This window comes from Hylobates moloch, unplaced genomic scaffold, assembly GCF_009828535.3.
Source record: "Hylobates moloch isolate HMO894 unplaced genomic scaffold, HMol_V3 SCAFFOLD_10, whole genome shotgun sequence".
NCBI classification, from domain to species: Eukaryota; Metazoa; Chordata; class Mammalia; order Primates; family Hylobatidae; genus Hylobates; species Hylobates moloch.
In genome coordinates, this window is record NW_026652285.1 from 12,083,711 (window position 1) to 12,090,548 (window position 6,838).

The following is a 6,838-nucleotide window of genomic DNA, read 5'->3' on the forward strand; positions in this document are numbered from 1 at the left end:
ACCCCCTCTCTACAAAAAAAAAAAAAAAAAAAAAAAAAAATTAGCTAGGTAGTGATGCACGCCTGTAGTCGCAGCTACTTGGGAGGCTAGGTGGGAGGATTGCTTGAGCCTGGGAGGTCGAGGCTGCAGTGATTGTAATGGCACCACTGCACTCCAGCCTGGGCAATAGTACAACACCCTGCCTCAAGAAAGAAAAAATCCTTGCCACTCTTTTCCTCAAATACCATCTCTGCTTTCTTTGGTCATACTTTCTTATGAGTTATCTGCAATTCCTGTTTTTATTTCCTCACTTCTAATCCATCCTCAAACATCTGCAATATGACTTTTGCCTTCATATCTCTACTGATTTCTCAGCAATAACATCAAATACCTCCATGTTGCTAAATCCCGTAGATACTTTTTAGCCCTTCTCCTGTCTATAGCAACTAATATTGTTGATCACTTATTTATGCATTTAGTCAACATATATTAATTTGTGTGTGTGTGATGGTGCTAGCCTCACGTGTGCAAGAGTGAACAGATTGGCATAGTCCCTACTTTCATGAAACTCTGAAAACATCCTAAAATATACTATGCTGCTTTTCCTCCTACCTCTCTGACTACTCCTTCTCAGTCCTCTTTGCATTCTTGGGTTTATCTGTTTCTGCCCCAAGCACTCACTTTCCACATTCTTCATGAATAATGTTCATGCCCACAGATTGAATTATCTTCTGTATGCTCACAGTTCACAAATTTAACTCTAGATCATTCCTTATCTTCAGACACATATAATCAAGTATCTCTTGGATAGAGATCTTCACTCTAACCTAACGTATAAAATGAACTAATCACCTCCCTATCCTTCCCCAAACTTCTGCCATTTCTTATATTTTCCTATTTTCAGTGACTAGTACCACCATTCATCCCTTGCCCTAACCTAAAACATAAGCCTTATCAGTCCTAGTGTCAGACTTCCTGGGTTCAAATCTTAATTCTGCCTTTGTGTGTGTGTGTGTGTGTCTGCAAGCTCCGCCTTCCAGGTTCACGCCATTCTCCTGCCTCAACCTCCTGAATAGCTGGGACTATAGGTGCCCGCCACCACACCCAGCTACTTTTTTTTGTATTTTTAGTAGAGATGGGGTTTCACCATGTTAGCCAGGAAGATCTCGATCTGCTGACCTCGTGATCCGCCTGCCTCAGCCTCCCAAAGTGTTGGGATTACAGGCGTGAGCCACCGCGCCTGGCCATCTTAATTCTACCTTTTAACTTCTCTGTATCTCTTAAAATAGAGGAAGTAATAGTACCTACCTGGTTATCAGGTGGTGAGGATGTAAAAATGTACTTAGCAGAGTAACTGACATAAAATCATAATAAATATCAACAGTTATTTGTTTAAACCACCATCATCGTGTGGCTGGATCATTTCAACAGTTTCCTGAGTGGTCTCCCATTAGATTATGAGCCCGTGATGGTCCCAAAAGGTGAAAAGAAGAGAGATTGGTCCATACTTTCACCCAAAAATGGAAGAGAATGAAGTTGGAAAAGCTTTCGGATTGATGCTATATTTTGAAAATAGTATTGGTTCATTTTTCCTTAAAATATATGCATTTTTCAGAGAAAGGAATGGAAAATAAAACACATATAAAGAAGATAACATTTGTAATCAGCACCCAGAGGGAACCACTAATAGGTATATATACTCCTCTGGATTTAGAGTTTTGTATCTTTTTTTTTCTTATTTCAAAGCATTTTTCAACAATATGATCTAAAAAGCACATCACAATCATAGAAATAAATACATGTTCATTGTAGAATACTTTGAAAAGTACAGAAAAATATTAGGAAGAAAAGTAAAACTCTCACTATCCCTCAATAACCACTTTTAACGTTCTGCTGAATATCCAAGCTTTTTTTTTTTTTTTTTTTTTCTTTTGAGATGAATCTGGCTTTGTTACCCAGGCTGGAGTGCAGTGGCAAGATCTTGGCTCACTGCAACCTCCACCTCCTGGGATCAAGCCATTCTCCTGCCTCAGCCTCCTGAGTAGCCGGGATTGTAGGCGTGTGCCACCACCCCCAGCTAATTTTTGTTTTTTCAGTAGAGACGGGGTTTCACCACGTTGGCCAAGCTGGTCTCAAACTCCCGACCTCAGGTGATCCGCCCACTTCAGCCTCCTAAAGGGCTGGGATTGCAGGTGTGAGCCACCACGCCTGGCCTATCCTAGCCTTTTTTTTCTATACATATATAGTTATACTGTATACTATATTGCTTGGTGTCCTTTTTTTGCTTAACACTTTCGGAATTTTCTGTCATGAAATATTGTATAACATTATGCAGCTATCTGATTTACCGTGTTTACATTCTCTCACTTTATATCTGGCTTTCTAATTTTCCCTATGCGCCTATTTTAATAACAGAGGAAATAATAATACATGAGTATGTTATACAAAATTTTAATGTACTTCTGATCACTTTTTTAAGAATTAAGTTTTAAAATACTGAAACACTTTTTGACTCACAGAGTTCATGGGCAAAATGTGAGAAAAATCATCACTTTGCTCTCCATCCTTCCTTACACCCTGAAATTAACCTTAGGGACAGCTAGTTCATTTAACATCATCAATCTTGTTCTCCAGTTCCAGGTCCTGGAATCTAGGTCTTAGTGTCCGAAAGAAAATTACTTTTGTGTAAGCACACCTATTATATACTAGGCACTTTACCTAATTTATCTGGTTTAAGCTTCACATGCCCAAGAGAGATACTATCATTGTCTTCATTTCACAGATAAGAAGGTTGATGAGACATGAACTGTCCCAGTCACATTCAGGGTAGGGATTCAAACTCACATCCAGTGCCTCCTCAACCTCTTTTACGTGCAGCACCATCCTCTAGCCCCACTGCCTGTATATAGGCCTGGGCTATATCACCATTGTCCGCTCTTGAGCCTGGAAGGAAAATGAGCCAAGGGGGTTTTTTCAGAAAGGAACAGGATATTTCATCATCTCTATGTTTATGTTTTTCAGAGAATTTCTGTGCGAGGAAACAAATCCATTGTCAGCTTTTTAAATATATCCCTTTGGAGCAGCCACTTTACATCCTCTGAGGCCCAGATGGGCCAACTTGCCGGGACCAAAGGAAATCTTTGGGTCTGGAAGGCGACAAGAGATCACCGCCTTGCTAGGTCTCCCGCGCACCCCGATGACGTCACGCGGCGACGTTCTCTGACGTCAGAGTTTCCTGCCCACCATCTTTGTCCCTGGCAAAGTGGGTTTTGCGCAGTGGCTTAGACCTAGAAAAGAATCGTGACGGGCAAGAAACCATTACACCACCACCCGGGCTGTGCTCTTCGGCTCCCACCGCCACCCCCACCCTCGCCTTCGCCTCTGCCTCCGGTGAGTTCAGGGCGGCTGCCTTTGGGGTGTGTCCCTAATTGACGGGGTGGGGGACGGAGATAAGGGGAACCCCAGGCTGGGTCGGAGACCGGCGGAGGCGAGGAAATCCTAAGAGCGTGACCGTTGATGATGCATTGAACCGTCGGGTGTGACCATTGAGAGGGAAAAGGTTGGAGAAAGGGTCTCCACCATAATGCCTGTGGTGCGGTGAGGGAATCCTCGGGTGTGGCAGCAGGTAGTTGGGGGCAGGAGGGGAAGATGTGTTTCGGAATTGAGGGTTTAGGAGGACCAAAGGCCAGGGGTGTGGCTGATAGAGCCTGGAGGCCGTGGGGGGAACCGTCTTTCTTCCCCGCTCAGCGTCGTTCACTGAGAGGCTGAGACGTGTCCAGCAAGCGAAAGGGAAAAGGGATTCCCTCAAAGGTTTGCTCATTGGTGGGCGAACGTCGTCTCTCTGGTAACGAGGGTAAGAGATAACCTCTTCCCTGCTCCGTAATGGAGGAGCATATCGCTAGAATCTTGACCACCTGGGGAAAGAAGAGGCATTCCTGACTCTTGGAGGAAGGAAAGAGTAACCTCCAGAATTGACCCGATGTAAGAGAGGGGGAAGCAAATGGGGGCAAATCTTAACCCAGCATTTTTTTTTTTTTTTTTTTTTCTGGGCTCTGCAGGAATGGTCTGGTTTGGGAAAGGCTGTAGATTAAGCTGAAAGTAAAGAAACTGGAACTTCCTGTTACTTCCTTATCATTTGAATCCAAATAATTTGTTCATGCTGCTTGTTTTCGAGAGTAGTCTTCTTTTGGAGGGGTGGGGTGGCGGGACAGGCTTTTATTGAACTCACGCGGATGCTTCATTAAACTTTTGACTTTTATTTTATTTTATTTTTGTATTTTTAGTGACAGGGTCTTACTGTGTAGCTCAGTCTGGTCTCGAACTCCTGGGCCCAAGCGATCCTCCCGCTTCGGCCTCCTAAAGTGCTGTGATTACAGGCGTGAGCCAGCGCGCCCAGCCAAACTTGACTTTTGAGAAGAAAAAATGTTTTGAAAACTGTCAAAGACTTATCATAACCATTGTGGTTTAAAAGAAAAAGTAAATGCATTAAGCTTACAAAGGCAGAATGACTAAGAAAGAAGGTGGTCTCAATGAGAATCAATTTAAATGATTAGTTACCTTCCTTGTACACTTCAATTGCTTAGCCTCAGGGTACACTTACAAAGTAGTAATAGAAAGCAGCAGATGAAGGAGGTGCAGCTCTATAAGAAAACGTGTTAACACATTCCAGTGATGACTAAGCGTGCTGGTAAGGTGAGAACTGTTTGCAGGTATCTTAGCCGTTGAAGCTTTCAAGGAAGCAGAAAGGATGATGTATATAATGCAAGCATCCTCACTAAAAGCTGGGTGGTAAAATCAGTATAAATCTAATATTCTGACTGTGTATGAAGAAACTCAAGGAAGTCCAGTTCTTTCATTCTTTCTTTCCTTAAAAGGTCCATATTTTGAAATACTAACTTTTTAGGCACAAGTTTGAACCAAGCTGAGCAAGGAATATATTAAATAGGGCACATTCTCCTTTCTCTTGTCCTTTCTTTCGTTCCAGGCTTAAGTTTTCCAGAGTTTAATGTTATTTTGGTTAAGAATTAGATGTAAAACTTTTGAACTCCTTTGCTTCTATATAATATTAAGAAGCTACTTGTAGTCTGTTACATTTAAATAGAAATCACAGGTGATTTTAGCTTTTGTGTCTCATAATTTCTTATGAGCAAGATAATACCTGATGATGCTGTTGTCTTTGCATTATTACTGAATATTTGATTAGAAATGAATTTGGCACCTCTCACCCTTATAATAAAAGATTACTGGAATGACATTTCCGCTTTATAATTTGGTTAACTTTGGCCAGTTTTTCACTATGGGCACTGAGCTTTGTAAAGTCCAACTTTGTGAAAAGAAGGGTTTAGGGACTTTACGAACTAATTTAGCTTCCCAGAGAGCCATTTGAATTAAGACCCTATTAATTTTTTTCTGACCTTATTCTACCCAAGGTATTAATCTTATTTTGCTGCTCAGTTTCTCTTTTGGAGAACTGGAGGGAGGTATAGGAGAGGAGGGACTTTGACAACCTATATTTGGTAGAAACTAGGTTATGTTAAATCTGGATATATAATCCTGTGCAGGGATGCCTTCTCCGAAATGCAGTGACATCACACTCTGGTCGAGGGCAAGTAAGAGTGATTATGTGCTTTGACTCTGGCAGATTTGTTGTTTAACAATGGCCTTGGGCCATACCGTAAATCCTCAGAACAGCCGTGACTTGTCTGGTTTGATCTGGTAGAAAGGTAGTGTGAGTTCAAATTCCATCATGGCTTTGCTTATTTCTCTGGCTCTTCTGAAGGAACATTTTCTCCCCCAAAGGAGCAGCTTGATTTTTGAGGCACTTAAGCAAATATTTGATTTTTTTTTCTTTAGCTCTATTTTGTGTACTTTTTCTGTAACTTCTTTTTTTTTTTTTTTTTTTTCTTTTTTTTGAGACGGAGCCTCACTCTGTCGCCCAGGCTGGAGTGCAGTGGTGCGATCTTGGCTCACTGCAAGCTCTGCCTCCTAGGTTCACGCCATTCTCCTGTCTCAGCCTCCCGAGTAGCTGGGACTACAGGTGCCCGCCACACGCCCGGCTAATTTTTTGTATTTTTAGTAGAGATGGGGTTTCACCGTGTTAGCCAGGATGGTCTCGATCTCCTGACCTCGTGATCCGCCCGCCTCCCAAAGTGCTGGGATTACAGGCTTGAGCCACCACGCTCAGCTGTAACTTCTAATGAAGACATCAGTTTTTGTCATCCTGTATTTTGGAGACTCTGGCTGTGTCCATATCTAGCATGTGATTAAGTGTATCTCTCATTGTATGAGGTGAGAACTCATTATATGAGAGATACACTTAATCATATATATATATATGTGATTTTTTTTGAGGTGAAATTCACGTACCATAAAATTAACCAGGTTAAGGCATACAGTTCAGTGGCATTTAGTACACTGACAGTGTTGTGCAACAATCATGTCTTCTGATTTGTTTTTATTTACACTATTTTCATTTTTCTTGGAGTTTCTTTTGGCTTAAGGCAAGAACCAGCTTGGCACCATGTTTGTCTGCCAATATGGTTAGGGAATATTTTGTTACTATTGTTTACAATAGTGTTGGTTACTAGAGTGATATCCCTTCTCTTTAGAGCAGCAGGGACTCTTAATTTAGAATCTATGTTATAGGCTTCTAAAGATACTTGACCCTCCTCTCTTTCTGAAATTTTGTGGGTGGATGCATTATTTTCTTTTATTTTTTTTATTTTTATTTTTATTTTTTGAGACGGAGTCTCGCTCTGTCGCCCAGGCTGGAGTGCAGTGGCGCGCTCTCGGCTCACTGCAAGCTCCGCCTCCCGGGTTCACGCCATTCTCCTGCCTCAGCCTCTCCGAGTAGCTGGGA

The 6,838-nt window shown here is 41.9% G+C and overlaps 1 protein-coding gene across 5 annotated transcripts in view; it reads left to right on the forward strand.

Moving 5' to 3' along the window:
• The window catches only part of AP2B1 (adaptor related protein complex 2 subunit beta 1), a 146,025-nt gene that overhangs the window by 4,303 nt on the left and 134,884 nt on the right, over positions 1-6,838 (forward strand). For 3 of the 5 annotated variants that reach the window (XM_032162987.3, XM_032761062.2, XM_032162986.2), the window contains exon 3: positions 3,001-3,369. The gene's annotated coding sequence lies outside the window, so the exon portion shown is untranslated. Of the gene's footprint in view, positions 1-3,000; positions 3,370-3,517; positions 3,539-3,584; positions 3,605-6,838 lie in introns of those variants that run through there. The other 2 variants (XM_032162990.3, XM_058444835.1) reach the window with 2 other exon arrangements.